Source organism: Salmo salar, unplaced genomic scaffold (genome assembly GCF_905237065.1).
Source record: "Salmo salar unplaced genomic scaffold, Ssal_v3.1, whole genome shotgun sequence".
NCBI classification, from domain to species: Eukaryota; Metazoa; Chordata; class Actinopteri; order Salmoniformes; family Salmonidae; genus Salmo; species Salmo salar.
Window position 1 is genome coordinate 1 of NW_025548853.1, and position 16,552 is coordinate 16,552.

The 16,552-nt window shown below is 47.9% G+C and overlaps 1 long non-coding RNA gene across 1 annotated transcript; it reads right to left on the reverse strand.

Annotated features, from left to right (window-relative positions):
• Nucleotides 1-3,405: 3,405 nt before the first annotated feature.
• On the reverse strand, nucleotides 3,406-7,696 carry LOC123733376 (uncharacterized). Its single transcript, XR_006763749.1, has 3 exons — nucleotides 7,594-7,696; nucleotides 6,801-6,910; nucleotides 3,406-3,546 (listed from the first exon to the last, which is right to left on the reverse strand). It is a non-coding gene; the product is annotated as an uncharacterized lncRNA (long non-coding RNA).
• Nucleotides 7,697-16,552: the final 8,856 nt, after the last annotated feature.

Sequence of the window (16,552 nt, forward strand, 5' to 3'; positions counted from 1 at the left end):
ACACACACACACACACACACACACACACACACACACACACACACACACACACACACACACACACACACACACACACACACACACACACACACACACACACACACATACACACACACGTACGTATGTACCACATAAACACACAACACCAAGGAAAAATAGGTGGACACTTTCAAAATCTCCACAGATACACACAATTCATTACCACAGAGATCCCCCCCAGACACCCCCAGACACCACATACACCCCCAGACACCACATACACCCCCCCAGACACCACATACACCCCCAGACACCACATACACCCCAGACACCCCAGACACCCCCAGACACCACATACACCCCCAGACACCACATACACCCCCCAGACACCACATACACCCCCAGACACCCCCAGACACCCCAGACACCCCCAGACACCCCCAGACACCACATACACCCCCAGACACCACATACACCCCCAGACACCACATACCCCCAGACACCCCAGACACCCCCAGACACCCCCCAGACACCACATACACCCCCAGACACCACATACACCCCCCAGACACACATACACCCCCAGACACCCCCAGACACCCCAGACACCCCCAGACACCCCCAGACACCCCCAGACACCACATACACCCCCAGACACCACATACACCCCCAGACACCACATACACCCAGACACCCCCCAGACACCCCAGACACCCCCAGACACCCCCAGACACCACATACACCCCCCAGACACCACATACACCCCCCAGACACCACATACACCCCCCAGACACCCCCAGACACCCCCAGACACCCCAGACACCCCCAGGCACCCCCAGACACCACAGACACCCCCAGACACCCCCAGACACCCCCAGACACCCCCAGACACCACATACACCCCCCAGACACCACAGAAACACACAGTGTCCAGGTGACGAGCTGTACCACAGGACAGGAGAGGAAGGTAAATGTCCCCGAAGGAAAATAAAGGTGAAGAGCAGAGAGAGAGCATGTTGGCAGTGAGAAAGAAGCGTTGGTGAGCATCACTAGACCCCCAGCTACACCCAGCCTAGAGTCTGGCTACACCCAGTCTAGAGTCTGGCTCCACCCAGCCTAGAGTCTGGCTCCACCCAGCCTAGAGTCTGGCTACACCCAGCCTAGAGTCTGGCTACACCCAGCCTAGACCCCAGCTACACCCAGCCTAGAGTCTGGCTACACCCAGTCTAGAGTCTGGCTACACCCAGCCTACTGTCTGGCTACACCCAGCCTAGACCCAAGCTACACCCAGCCTAGAGTCTGCCTTCACCCAGTCTAGAGTCTGGCTACACCCAGCCCAGAGTCTGGCTACACCCAGCCTACTGTCTGGCTACACCCAGCCTACTGTCTGGCTACACCCAGCCTAGACCCAAGCTACACCCAGCCTAGAGTCTGGCTACACCCAGCCTACTGTCTGGGTACACCCAGCCTAGACCCAAGCTACACCCAGCCTAGAGTCTGGCTACACCAGCAGCACAGCCTAGACCCAGCCTTCACCCAGCCTAGAGTCTGGCTCCACCCAGTCAGAGCTGGCTACACCAGTCTAGAGTCTGGCTACACCCAGTCTAGAGTCTGGCTACACCCAGCCTAGAGTCTGGCTACACCCAGTCTAACAGAGTCTGGCTACACCCAGCCTAGAGTCTGGCTCACACCCAGCCCCAGCCTACTGTCTGGCTACACCCACACGCCGGTACACCCAGTCTAGAGTCTGGCTCCACCCAGCCTAGAGTCTGGCTCCACCCAGGCTAGAGTCTGGCTACACCCAGTCTAGAGTCTGGCTCCACCCAGCCTAGAGTCCGGCTACACCCAGCCTACTGTCCGGCTACACCCAGCCTAGAGTCCGGCTACACCCAGCCTACTGTCTGGCCACACCCACAGCATAGCTCCACCTATCTACTGTCTGGCTCCACCCACCCTACTGTCTGGCCACACCAACAGCATGGCTCCACCCACCCTACAGTCTGGCTCCACCCACCCTACTGTCTGGCCACACCCACAGCATGGCTCCACCTATCTACAGTCTGGCTCCACCCACCCTACTGTCTGGCCAAACCCCTACTGTCTGGCTCCACCCACCTATCACCTAGCCCCACCTATCTACAGTCTGGCTCCACCCAGAGTCTGGCTCCTCCCAACCCCACTCCACTATACTCTCATTATCCTAATATACAGATGTAGGAACTTAATTTGATAACTCTTTTGTTGTCAGACAGTGGGGGTAGAGTCCAGTCAGTGTGGGGGTAGAGTCCAGTCAGAGTGGGGGTAGAGCCCAGTCAGAGTGGGGGTAGAGCCCAGTCGGTGTGGGTAGAGTCCAGTCGGTGTGGGGTAGAGTCCAGTCGGTGTGGGTAGAGTCCAGTCGGTGTGGGTAGAGTCCAGTCGGTGTGGGGGTAGAGTCCAGTCGGTGTGGGGGTAGAGTCCAGTCGGTGTGGGGGTAGAGTCCAGTCGGTGTGGGGGTAGAGTCCAGTCTGTGTGGGGGTAGAGTCCAGTCGGTGTGGGGGTAGAGTCCAGTCGGTGTGGGGGTAGAGTCCAGTCGGTGTGGGGTAGAGTCCAGTCGGTGTGGGGTAGAGTCCGGTCAGTGTGGGGGTAGAGTCCGGTCGGTGTGGGGGTAGAGTCCGGTCGGTGTGGGGGTAGAGTCCAGTCGGTGTGGGGGTAGAGTCCAGTCGGTGTGGGGGTAGAGTCCAGTCAGTGTGGGGGTAGAGTCCAGTCAGTGTGGGGGTAGAGTCCAGTCGGTGTGGGGGTAGAGTCCAGTCGGTGTGGGGGTAGAGTCCGGTCAGTGTGGGGGTAGAGTCCGGTCGGTGTGGGGTAGAGTCCAGTCAGTGTGGGGGTAGAGTCCAGTCAGTGTGGGGGTAGAGTCCAGTCAGTGTGGGGGTAGAGTCCAGTCGGTGTGGGGGTAGAGTCCAGTCAGTGTGGGGGTAGAGTCCAGTCAGTGTGGGGGGTAGAGTCCAGTCGGTGTGGGGGGTAGAGTCTACATTAGTAGATTAAAACAGAAATAAAAAAACATTGATTGATTGATTGATTGATTGGTTTTCATCTGGGGATGTAATTGTATCACTATTCTGAGGTAACACACACACACACACACACACACACACACACACACACACACACACACACACACACACACATTTCTGCACAAAACACAGAACACACAGGGCCGTGTCATAGGAGGAACTTTGAGTCCATCTGCTCTAATGGCTGGCAGGCAGGCAGCCCTGTCCTGGCCAATCACAGACGAGGTCCTGGGCATGCTCAGTGACTGGTGTGACTGTTCTAAAGGGAATCTGGGGGGGGGGGGGTTGCTAAGGCAACTGCATTATGATCAGTGAGTGAGCGGTGAGGTGACAGTGGGTGTGGTTAGAGCGTGGCTTTTAACTTCCAGGTCAAAGGGATAGGGGTTCAGAGGTCAACGTTCCTTACCTCTGGGGTCATTCTGCTAATGGTGACTATGTCATACCCGGCGCTGATGAAGTTTGGAGCGTAGACCTGCAGCTGAAAGTCACTCAGCCATTGGACAACAGCCTCAGAGCTCTAGGAGAGAAGACAGGTGGAGTTCTGTCACTACGGCTGGCTCTGGGCTAACGGCTAGTGGCTAACCACTAACCGCTAACGGCTAACTGCTAATTGCTAACCGCTAACGGCTAACGGCCAATGGCTAACCACTAACGGCTAACTGCTAATAGCTAACCGCTAATTGCTAAAGGCTAACCGCTAATGGCTAAAGGCTAATTCACTAGTAGAGGAGACAGAAGAGGAAAAGACAGGTGGCTAAAAGCTATGGGCTCTGGGCTAAACACCGCTAACAGCTGAAGGCTAAAGACTAGCTAAGAATAACAAGAGGGAGAGGAGGACTAGGCTAAAGGCTAACGGCTAGCAGCTACAAGAGGAGGGAGAGAGGGAGAAGACAGGCTATCTCTGGGTGAGCTATTGGAGAAGATGGAAGGAGGGAGAAGACAGGCTCTCTCTTCGAGCTATTGGAGAAGATGGAAGGAGGGAGAAGACAGGCTCTGTCTGGGTGAGCTATTGGAGAAGATGGAAGGAGGGAGAAGACAGGCTCTCTCTTCGAGCTATTGGAGAAGATGGAAGGAGGGAGAAGACAGGCTCTCTCTTCGAGAAGATGGGAGGAGGCAGAAGACAGGCTCTCTCTTCGAGAAGATGGGAGGAGGCAGAAGACAGGCTCTCTCTTCGAGAAGATGGGAGGAGGGGAGAAGACAGGCTCTCTCTGGGTGAGCTATTGGAGAAGATGGAAGGAGGGGAGAAGACAGGCTCTCTCTTCGAGAAGATGGGAGGAGGCAGAAGACAGGCTCTCTCTTCGAGAAGATGGGAGGAGGGAGAAGACAGGCTCTCTCTGGGTGAGCTATTGGAGAAGATGGAAGGAGGGAGAAGACAGGCTCTCTCTTCGAGAAGATGAAAGGAGGGGAGAAGACAGGCTCTCTCTTCGAGCTATTGGAGAAGATGGAAGGGTGGACCTGGCCAATCACATCCAGAGAATGTAGACACCTCACTCTGAGGAGATTCTGACGTGGTGAAATCTGCTGAGAGAGAGAGACGTCCTCTATCACAAACAGCTGCAGTAGCACGTTCTGTCCACTGAGGGGCAGCAGAGAACCATGGAAAACTCAGCTATGCCCAGTCTACCAGCACCTCCTCTCTCTCCCTCTCTCTCCCCCTTTTCTTCCCACCCACTCTGCTCAGGACACCAACTGGACCACGGGTCACACGGAGGGGGGAGAGGAGGGGAGAGGAGGGAGGAGGGAGGATCTGGAACTAAAACAGATAGCCATGTGAACCTACACACCCTGCTGGGAGAAACATGTTCATCAGATGGCTGTGATCTGATCAAGCTTATCGCATACACACACTTCCATCTTACTGGTAGAGTCCTGCCGAGACACACACACACACACACACACACACACACACACACACACACACACACACACACACACACACACACACACACGGTGCTAAGCTAGGGTAACTAAGATTATGATGGCTTAGGCTACTGTACAGTGTAGTATATATACAGTATTACATTTAGTGTAGTATATATACAGTATAGTGTAGTATATATACAGTATAATATAATATACAGTATAGTATAATATATAGATCAGTATAGTATATATATAGTATAGTGTATATACAGTATAGTATATATACAGTATAGTATAATATATAGATCAGTATAGTATATATATAGCATAGTATAGTGTATATACAGTATAATACAGTATTTATCCAGTATAGTATAGTATGTATCCAGTATAGTATATATCCAGTATAGTATATATACAGTGTAGTATAATATATATCCAGTATAGTACCGATATATAGTATAGTATATATACAGTATAGTGTAGTATATATACAGTATAGTATTGTATATATACAGTATAGCATAGTGTATATACAGTATATTACAGTATATATTTTGTATAGTATAGTATATATCCAGTACAGTATATATACAGTGTAGTATAATATATATCCAGTATAGTACATGTATATATAGTATAGTATATATCCAATATGGTATAGTGTATATATATAGTATAGTATATCTCCAGTATATATATATATATATATATATATATATATAGTATAGTATAGTATAGTATAGGCTCATATCAGAGAGGTTTAGAGAACACAAAACAACGTCCCTGGGCAGCAAACAAGGAAAACAGAGATGGAGGAGGAACACAGAGATGGAGGACGAGGAACACAGAGATGGAGGAGGAGGAACACAGAGATGGAGGAGGAGGAACACAGAGATGGAGGAGGAGGAGGAACACAGAGATGGAGGAGGAGGAGGAACACAGAGATGGAGGAGGAGGAGGAACACAGAGATGGAGGAGGAGGAACACAGAGATGGAGGAGGAGGAACACAGAGATGGAGGAACACAGAGATGGAGGAGGAGGAACACAGAGATGGAGGAGGAGGAACACAGAGATGGAGGAACACAGAGATGGGAGGAACACAGAGATGGAGGAGGAGGAACACAGAGATGGAGGAGGAGGAACACAGAGATGGAGGAGGAGGAACACAGAGATGGAGGAGGAGGAACACAGAGATGGAGGAGGAGGAACACAGAGATGGAGGAGGAGGAACACAGAGATGGAGGAGGAGGAGGAACACAGAGATGGAGGAGGAGGAACACAGAGATGGAGGAGGAGGAGGAACACAGAGATGGAGGAGGAGGAACACAGAGATGGAGGAACACAGAGATGGAGGAGGAGGAACACAGAGATGGAGGAGGAGGAGGAACACAGAGATGGAGGAGGAGGAACACAGAGATGGAGGAGGAGGAACACAGAGATGGAGGAGGAGGAGGAACACAGAGATGGAGGAGGAGGAACTGAAAGGAGAGAAGACAGAACAGACAGAGGAAGAGACAGGTGACAGAAATGCAGATAACATACACTCTCAGACCGGAACACACACACACACACACACACACACACACACACACACTCACCGTGTCATGGCTGCAACCGAATGCTCGCAGTAAGGACGAGGCCAGCTGAGAGAGAAAGTGTTTGGACATCCTGGACGTATGTCCGTGTTCGAGACTGTGTGTGTGTGTCCGTGGTTCTGGGTGTGTGTGTGTGTGTGTGTGTGTGTGTGTGTGTGTTCTGCCGTTGGTGGAGAGTGTGTGTGAGAGATTGTGCTGAAGGGAAGATGGACACCAGTTTCGGTGAGGAGAGGGACACAGTGAAGCAGGAAGTGTGTGAGAGACGACTCTGAGAGGACGAGTGTCTTTCCATCCCTCTGTCTGTCTTACCTTCCCCTCGCCTTGCCCCTCCCCCTTCCAGGTTGCCGTGGCGTCATAGGGTGGAGCTTCATGGAGCGGGCATCCTGATTGGCTCGACTGTCTAGAGGCAGAGGCGGTGCCTGGAGGTGACACACACTGTCGTTGGCCGAGCTCAACCACTCATATTTTCAACCAATCCTGTCCCACCATTTCTTTCTATAAAACCGAACCCCCCCCTCATCCACCGTGTGAATAACCAATCAGGTTTCACCTCCTCCTCAGTAACTGGCCTCGTCAGCCAATCACAGGCCTTCTCTACTAACTACTGGCCATCTGGATGACAGAGCCGCCAAGATCCAGATCCCACTGTGTGTGTGTGTGTGTGTGTGTGTGTGTGTGTGTGTGTGTGTGTGTGTGTGTGTGTGTGTGTGTGTGTGTGTGTGTGTGTGTGTGTGTGTGTGTGTCTGTGTGTATGTGAGTGTGTGTGTGCGCGATTCCTTCAATCGTTATAAAGGAAACAGATGATGCTCTCTCTCTTTCTCTCTGTCTCTCTCTCTCTCTCTCTCTCTCTCTCTCATCTCTCCCTCTCTCATCTCTCTCTCACTCTCTCATCTCTCTCTCTCTCATCTCTCCCTCTCTCATCTCTCTCTCACTCTCTCACTCTCTCTCTCTCTCTCTCTCATCCCTCTCTCACTGGAGTGATGTGTACCTGTAGATTGCCACACACACACACACACACACACACACACACACACACACACACACACACACACACACACACACACACACACACACACCTCACACACACCTCACACACACCTACCTGTAGATAGCTCTACAGACTTGGACTGCTCCAGCAGGTGCTCTTTGGCTTTGGCAGACTGAGACAGCACTGTCGCCAGGAGCTACAGGGAGAAACAACACAGCCTTTAGCTACAACACACAGAGACACACAGCCTTTAGTTACAACACACAGAGACACAGCCTTTAGCTACAACACACAGAGATACACAGCCTTTAGCTACAACACACAGAGACACACAGCCTTTAGTTACAACACACAGAGACACAGCCTTTAGCTACAACACACAGAGACACACAGCCTTTAGCTACAACACACAGAGACACAGCCTTTAGCTACAACACACAGAGATACACAGCCTTTAGTTACAACACACAGAGACACAGCCTTTAGCTACAACACACAGAGACACAGCCTTTAGCTACAACACACAGAGATACACAGCCTTTAGCTACAACACACAGAGATACACAGCCTTTAGCTACAACACACAGAGACACACAGCCTTTAGCTACAACACACAGAGACACACAGCCTTTAGTTACAACACACAGAGACACAGCCTTTAGCTACAACACACAGAGACACACAGCCTTTAGCTACAACACACAGAGACACACAGCCTTTAGTTACAACACACAGAGACACAGCCTTTAGCTACAACACACAGAGATACACAGCCTTTAGCTACAACACACAGAGACACACAGCCTTTAGTTACAACACACAGAGACACAGCCTTTAGCTACAACACACAGAGATACACAGCCTTTAGCTACAACACACAGAGACACACAGCCTTTAGTTACAACACACAGAGACACAGCCTTTAGCTACAACACACAGAGATACACAGCCTTTAGCTACAACACACAGAGACACACAGCCTTTAGTTACAACACACAGAGACACAGCCTTTAGCTACAACACACAGAGATACACAGCCTTTAGCTACAACACACAGAGATACAGCCTTTAGCTACAACACACAGAGACACACAGCCTTTAGCTACAACACACAGAGACACACAGCCTTTAGCTACAACACACAGAGACACACAGCCTTTAGCTACAACACACAGAGATACAGCCTTTAGCAACAACACACAGAGATACAGCCTTTAGCTACAACACACAGAGACACAGCCTTTAGCTACAACACACAGAGACACAGCCTTTAGCTACAACACACAGAGACACACAGCCTTTAGCTACAACACACAGAGACACAGCCTTTAGCTACAACACACAGAGACACGCAGCCTTTAGCTACAACACACAGACACAGCCTTTAGCTACAACACACAGAGACACAGCCTTTAGCTACAACACACAGAGATACAGCCTTTAGCTTAGCTACAACACACAGAGACACAGCCTTTAGCTTAGCTACAACACACAGAGACACAGCCTTTAGCTACAAAACACAGAGACACACAGCCTTTAGCTACAAAACACAGAGACACACAGCCTTTAGCTACAACACACAGAGACACACAGCGTTTAGCTACAACACACAGAGACACACAGCCTTTAGCTACAACACACAGAGACACACAGCCTTTAGCTACAACACACAGACACACAGCCTTTAGCTACAAAACACAGAGACACACAGCCTTTAGCTACAACACACAGAGACACACAGCCTTTAGCTACAACACACAGAGACACACAGCCTTTAGCTACAACACACAGAGACACAGCCTTTAGCTACAACACACAGAGACACACAGCCTTTAGCTACAACACACAGAGACACACAGCCTTTAGCTACAACACACAGAGATACAGATATACAGGACTCCAAACAGGGCCGTTCTACACTAGGACAGATATACAGGACTCCAAACAGGGCCGGCCTACACTAGGACAGATATACAGGACTCCAAACAGGGCCGTTCTACACTAGGACAGATATACAGGACTCCAAACAGGGCCGTTCTACACTAGGACAGATATACAGGACTCCAAACAGGGCCATTTCTACACTAGGACAGATATACAGGACTCCAAACAGGGCCGTTCTACACTAGGACAGATATACAGGACTCCAAACAGGGCCGTTTCTATACTAGGACAGATATACAGGACTCCAAACAGGGCCGTTTCTACACTAGGACAGATATACAGGACTCCAAACAGGGCCGTTTCTACACTAGGACAGATATACAGGACTCCAAACAGGGCCGTTTCTACACTAGGACAGATATACAGGACTCCAAACAGGGTCGTTCTACACTAGGACAGATAACTAGGACAGATATACAGGACTCCAAACAGGGCCGTTCTACACTAGGACAGATATACAGGACTCCAAACAGGGCCGTTCTACACTAGGACAGATATACAGGACTCCAAACAGGGCCGTTCTACACTAGGACAGATATACAGGACTCCAAACAGGGTCGTTCTACACTAGGACAGATAACTAGGACAGATATACAGGACTCCAAACAGGGCCGTTCTACACTAGGACAGATAACTAGGACAGATATACAGGACTCCAAACAGGGCCGTTTCTACACTAGGACAGATAACTAGGACAGATATACAGGACTCCAAACAGGGCCGTTCTACACTAGGACAGATAACTAGGACAGATATACAGGACTACAAACAGGGCCGTTCTACACTAGGACAGATAACTAGGACAGATATACAGGACTACAAACAGGGCCGTTCTACACTAGGACAGATAACTAGGACAGATATACAGGACTCCAAACAGGGCCGTTCTACACTAGGACAGATAACTAGGACAGATATACAGGACTACAAACAGGGCCGTTTCTACACTAGGACAGATAACTAGGACAGATATACAGGACTCCAAACAGGGCCGTTCTACACTAGGACAGATATACAGGACTCCAAACAGGGCCGTTCTACATAGACTAGGACAGATATACAGGACTCCAAACAGGGCCATTTCTACACTAGGACAGATATACAGGACTCCAAACAGGGCCGTTCTACGACTAGGACAGATATACAGGACTCCAAACAGGGCCGTTTCTATACTAGGACAGATATACAGGACTCCAAACAGGGCCGTTCTACACTAGGACAGATATACAGGACTCCAAACAGGGCCGTTCTACACTAGGACAGATATACAGGACTCCAAACAGGGCCGTTCTACACTAGGACAGATATACAGGACTCCAAACAGGGTCGTTCTACACTAGGACAGATAACTAGGACAGATATACAGGACTCCAAACAGGGCCGTTCTACACTAGGACAGATATACAGGACTCCAAACAGGGCCGTTCTACACTAGGACAGATATACAGGACTCCAAACAGGGCCGTTTCTACACTAGGACAGATATACAGGACTCCAAACAGGGTCGTTCTACACTAGGACAGATAACTAGGACAGATATACAGGACTCCAAACAGGGCCGTTCTACACTAGGACAGATAACTAGGACAGATATACAGGACTCCAAACAGGGCCGTTCTACACTAGGACAGATAACTAGGACAGATATACAGGACTACAAACAGGGCCGTTCTACACTAGGACAGATAACTAGGACAGATATACAGGACTCCAAACAGGGCCGTTCTACACTAGGACAGATAACTAAGACAGATATACAGGACTACAAACAGGGCCGTTTCTACACTAGGACAGATAACTAGGACAGATATACAGGACTACAAACAGGGCCGTTCTACACTAGGACAGTAGCTAGGACAGATATACAGGACTACAAACAGGGCCGTTCTACACTAGGACAGATAACTAGGACAGATATACAGGACTCCAAACAGGGCCGTTCTACACTAGGACAGATAACTAGGACAGATATACAGGACTCCAAACAGGACCGTTCTACACTAGGACAGATATACAGGACTCCAAACAGGGCCGTTCTACACTAGGACAGATATACAGGACTCCAAACAGGGCCGTTCTACACTAGGACAGATATACAGGACTCCAAACAGGGCCGTTCTACACTAGGACAGATATACAGGACTCAAACAGGGCCGTTTCTACACTAGGACAGATATACAGGACTCCAAACAGGGGCCGTTCTACACTAGGACAGATATACAGGACTCCAAACAGGGCCATTTCTACACTAGGACAGATATACAGGACTCCAAACAGGGCCGTTCTACACTAGGACAGATATGCAGGACTCCAAACAGGGCCGTTTCTATACTAGGACAGATATACAGGACTCCAAACAGGGCCGTTCTACACTAGGACAGATATACAGGACTCCAAACAGGGCCGTTCTACACTAGGACAGATATACAGGACTCCAAACAGGGCCGTTCTACACTAGGACAGATATACAGGACTCCAAACAGGGTCGTTCTACACTAGGACAGATAACTAGGACAGATATACAGGACTCCAAACAGGGCCGTTCTACACTAGGACAGATATACAGGACTCCAAACAGGGCCGTTCTACACTAGGACAGATAACTGGACAGATATACAGGACTCCAAACAGGGCCGTTCTCACACTAGGACAGATATACAGGACTCCAAACAGGGTCGTTCTACACTAGGACAGATAACTAGGACAGATATACAGGACTACAAACAGGGCCGTTCTACACTAGGACAGATAACTAGGACAGATATACAGGACTCCAAACAGGGCCGTTCTACACTAGGACAGATAATAGGACAGATATACAGGACTCCAAACAGGGCCGTTTCTACACTAGGACAGATAACTAGGACAGATATACAGGACTACAAACAGGGCCGTTCTACACTAGGACAGATAACTAGGACAGATATACAGGACTCCAAACAGGGCCGTTCTACACTAGGACAGATAACTAGGACAGATATACAGGACTACAAACAGGGCCGTTCTACACTAGGACAGATATACAGGACTACAAACAGGGCCGTTCTACACTAGGACAGATAACTAGGACAGATATACAGGACTACAAACAGGGCCGTTCTACACTAGGACAGATAACTAGGACAGATATACAGGACTCCAAACAGGGCCGTTCTACACTAGGACAGATAACTAGGACAGATATACAGGACTCCAAACAGGGCCGTTCTACAAAAAACTAGGACAGATATACAGGACTCCAAACAGGGCCGTTTCTACACTAGGACAGATAACTAGGACAGATATACAGGACTACAAACAGGGCCGTTCTACACTAGGACAGATAACTAGGACAGATATACAGGACTCCAAACAGGGCCGTTCTACACAAGGACAGATAACTAGGACAGATATACAGGACTACAAACAGGGCCGTTCTACACTAGGACAGATAACTAGGACAGATATACAGGACTACAAACAGGGCCGTTCTACACTAGGACAGATAACTAGGACAGATATACAGGACTCCAAACAGGGCCGTTTCTACACTAGGACAGATAACTAGGACAGATATACAGGACTCCACAGAGGAAACAGAGGTCCATATCATTAAACAGCAGTTTCCTGATAACTTAACTGGTTAAATTAAAAAGGTTAAACAAAGAGCTTTAACGCACAACAAAACTATAGATATATTTTAAATTACTTTTTTTTTAACAGCCTGGTTTGTCATTTGTATATCATAGATGGTGACAGTGTCCATTTTAGGACTGCAGTGTGATGAGCATTAAGGGTTTCAAATGTGGTGTGTGTGTGTGTGTGTGTGTGATTTGGTGTGTATTTGTGTGTCTGTGTGTGTGTTTAAGTGTGTGTCTGTGTGTGTGTGGATCGGGTGTGTGTGTGTGTGTGTGTTCCTCACCTTAACCCCTCGGCCTGCGCGTGGATAATGTGGGTGGAGCTCCCGGCACTCTGACCACTCCCTGATGACCTCACGCTGGTCACGCTGCCAGAGCTCCCCACGCTACTACGGTCTCCACCTGGTAAACACACACACACACACACACACACACACACACACACACACACACACACACACACACACACACACAGGTGTGTTAACACAGAGCCAGGTAAACACATGTGTTTCTCTCGCTACAATACACTGGACAGCAGCCCACTCAACAGCATGGCTTCACAACTAGGACAGACTAGGTGATTGACGGAGTGACTGACACACTTAAACACACACACACACACCCGATTAACTGACACAGGCAAAAAACACACACACACACACATCCACTGACCAACGCAGGCCTGATGACTGACAGAGCAGACAGAGCGACTAAAGACCCATGCAGATAGATAGATAGATAGATGATAGATAGATAGATAGATAGATAGATAGATAGATAGATAGATAGATAGATAGATAGATAGATAGATAGATAGATAGATAGATAGATAGATAGATAGATAGATAGATAGAATAGATAGATACTGTAGAATAGATAGATACTGTAGAATAGATAGATACTGTAGAATAGATAGATACTGGTAGATAAATAGATACTATAGAATAGATAGATACTGTAGAATAGATAGATACGAATAGATAGATAGACAGATATAGATATGATAGATAGATATAGATAGATAGAATGAGATAGATAGATAGATAGATAGAACGATATAGAGATAGATAGATAGAACAATATAGATAGATAGATAGATATAGATAGATAGAACGATATAGATAGAACAATATAGATAGATAGAATGATATAGATAGATACTGTAGAATAGATAGATACTGTAGAATAGATAGATAGACAGATAGAGACGATATAGAAGTTATAGATAGATATAGATATATAGATATAGATAGATAGAACGATATAGATAGATGAACGATATAGATAGATAGATAGATAGATAGATAGATAGATAGATAGATAGATAGATAGATAGATATAGAGATAGATAGATAGAACAATATAGATAGATAGATAGATAGATAGATAGATAGATAGATAGATAGATAGATAGAACGATATAGATAGAACAATATAGATAGATAGATAGATAGAACGATATAGATATAGAACGATATAGATATAGATAGAACAATATAGATATAGAACGATATAGATATAGATAGATAGATAGATAGATAGATAGATAGATAGATAGATAGATAGATAGATAGATAGATAGATAGATAGATAGATAGATAGATAGATAGATAGATAGATAGATAGATAGATTGATAATGACTGCAGCCCTACACACACAGCCAGGGACCAGGTATTGCCAGGTATTGCCAGCTACAGCCAGGGACCAGGTACAGCCAGGTAGGAACTGGGCTCTGTTCAGCTCTGGACATAATGGAGGGACAGCGGGGTCTGTAAGGTGTCTATCCACTGATTCTAGGTCAGATCCTGTAGGGTCTGTTGTGTTGCCTTGCCCTATAGTATTAACCGTAAAATCTGATCTAGATCTGTGGTTAGGGCAGCTTCTATCTGTAGACAACGCCACAGGTCAGGGGTCAGGCAAGGCTGCGCGGGGCGGGGGTTACCTGGCCCAGGGGCTTGCGCAGCACCCATATCTCCTCGCTGGAGCTGCCCTGGGGGCCGCAGGACCGGGTGGGGGAACCGTGAGGGTTGGCTTCTGAGCCGCGACCACCTTCAACACAGAAACCACTGTTAACCTCTAACCCTGCTCCGCTAATCTGGCTGTAGCCGCGAACCCCGGGCTACGCTAAACTATCGGGGTAATCCTGGGGTTAAACTAGCATTAGCAGCTAAACCCCGCGCTAAACTAGCATTAGTAGCTAACCTCAAACTAGCCATCATTGCTAGCCCTGGGGCTAAAATAGCATTAGAAGCTAACCCTGTCACTGAACTCAGTATTAGTAGCTAACCCTAAACTAGGAATCACTGCTAGTCCTGGGGCTAAACTACCATTAGCAGCTAACCCCAAACTAGCCATCACTGCTAGCCCTGGGGCTAAAATAGCATTAGCAGCTAACGCTGTCACTGAACTAGCATTAGTAGCTAATCCTAAACTAGGAATCACTGCTAGTCCTGGGGCTAAACTACCATTAGCAGCTAACCCCAAACTAGCCATCTCACTGCTAGTCCTGGGGCTAAAATAGCATTAGCAGCTAACCCTGTCACTGAACTAGCATTAGTAGTTAACCCTAAACTAGGAATCACTGCTAGTCCTGGGGCTAAACTACCAGTAGCGGTTAACCCTGAAGCTAATGTAGTGTTAGCCAATAACTAGCATTAGCAGCCTAACAATTAAGCTAAACTAGCATTAATTGCTAACTGTTAATGACTTACCCTCTAACCTCTAACCCTTAGCTTTTGCTAGCACTGACCGCTAATTCTAAACTAGCTAACCAGCCCCACCCACGATCCCCAACCAGCAGGACAGAAGGGGTTTGCAGGGCGGGTGAGGGTGGGGGTGGAGTACGGGAGACCCTAGAATATACAATATATCTGCTGGTTTAACTTCACCCTATTTTAACAGCAGACACAAACACACACGATATATACATCACATATATATATATATATATTCCATAGATATGTGAGAACATTTATATACCGGTCGTACATAAATAGATCAGTAACATGCCTGTATATCTGTGTAGATATATATATGTCAGAATGTACATAAATATACACACATATATATATAATATATGAAGAGATATATGATGATATATGAAGCGTAAGGTAAGGTAGGTCCGGTATGAGCTGCAGTGCATCAGGAGAGAGGATTACAGTAGAACAAGGATTCAAGGCCTTTAGAGACTGGAGGAGAGGATTACAGTAGAACAGGGACTCAAGGCCTTTAGAGACTGGAGGAGAGGATTACAGTAGAACAGGGACTCAAGGCCTTTATAAACCATAGAGACTGGAGGAGAGGATTACAGTAGAACAGGGACTCAAGGCCTTTATAAATAGAGACTGGAGGAGAGGGTTACAGTAGAACAGGGATTCAAGGCCTTTAGAGACTGGAGGAGAGGATTACAGTAGAACGGGGGACTCAAGGCCCTTTATTAACCATAGAGACTGGAGGAGAGGATTACAGTAGAACAGGGACTCAAGGCCTTTAGAGACTGGAGGAGAGGATT